Here is a 1,410-nt window from a genome sequence, read left to right on the forward strand (position 1 = left end):
AAATCCTGATGCACACGTGTGCATAGCGGCACGATTCACAACAGCCAAAAAACCCAAACCAGACACAGATGCGTATGTATCCATAGGCTGATGAATGGATAAGCAAAATGCGGTCCGTGCACACAATGCAATACTATTCAGCCACGAAACAGACACAGAAGGACACAGGCTACAATGTACATGAACCTTGAAAACATCATACTGAGTGAAAGCCAGTCACTAAAGGCCACATGATGCTTGGTTCCATGCACAAGAAACGTCCAGAACACGCACATCCGTAGAGACAGAAAGCAGAGCAGGGGATGTTAGGGGCCAGGGAAGGGGTCTGGGGAGGGAATGCTCATGGGAAGGGGGTTTTCTTTTGGGGTGATGGGTATCTGGAATGGGTAGAGGTGGTGGTTGGATTACAATGCGAGTTCACTCACTGCTACTGAAGTGTACACTTTAAATGGTTAATGGTTATGTAATAGACCAAATGTTTATGTCCACCCCCAATTCATATGTGGAAACCTAACTCCCAAGGCGATGGGGTTAGGAGAGGGCAGCGTTTGGGAGGTGATCAGGTCAGGAGGGTGGAGCCCCCACCAATGGGACCAGTCCCCTTATCCAAGACCCCACAGAGGGGAGCCTGGGTGGCTCAGTCGGCTGGGCGTCTGACTTCGGCTCAGGTCACGATCTCACGGTTCATGGGCTCGAGCCCCGCAACGGGCTCTGTGCTGACAGCTCACAGCCTGGAGTCTGCTTCGGATTCTGTCTCTTCTCTCTCTGCCCCTCCCCTGCTCGCAATCTTTCTCTCAAAAATAAACAAAAAACACTAAAAAGAAAAAAATAGAGGACCTCACTGAACTTCTGCCAAGGGGGACATCTGCCAGCATCTCGATCTTGGACTTCTCGCCTCCAGAACTTGGAGAAACAAACTTCCATTGAAGCCATCCAGTCCGTGGTAGTTTGCCGCAGCCCCAACGGACTAAGGTGGATTTTATGTTCTATGAAGTTCACTGCAATTTTTTAAAAAGTTAGAAACAAAAAGAAATACACAGAGCCAGGAGATGCATATCTGAAACTCCCCTCCCCTCCCGCTTTCTCTGGGGTCTCTGCCCCCACCCTCCATGGCTGATTCGGCCTCCCTCCTAACAAACAGCCATCAGGGGTCCCGCACGGCTTCCTGCCCTGGGTGAGCAAGCAAAGGATCAGACCTGACTGCCATGGGTTTAGCCATTATTTTCTCAGAGGGCCACTGTCCCCGGGGCTGCGGGCGCAGGTGTGACATTGCAGGCCATGAGTCAGGCCTTGGCCGTGCTCCCGGAGCATGAGTCAGGCTGGGAGAGCTGACCGCCCCTCTGGTTGTTCTTGCCCTGCTCACACCGGCATGTGACAGACCTTCTGTGGTTCATAAGTCATTGTTTGATC

The sequence above is a fragment of the Suricata suricatta genome, chromosome 12, assembly GCF_006229205.1.
Source record: "Suricata suricatta isolate VVHF042 chromosome 12, meerkat_22Aug2017_6uvM2_HiC, whole genome shotgun sequence".
NCBI classification, from domain to species: domain Eukaryota; kingdom Metazoa; phylum Chordata; class Mammalia; order Carnivora; family Herpestidae; genus Suricata; species Suricata suricatta.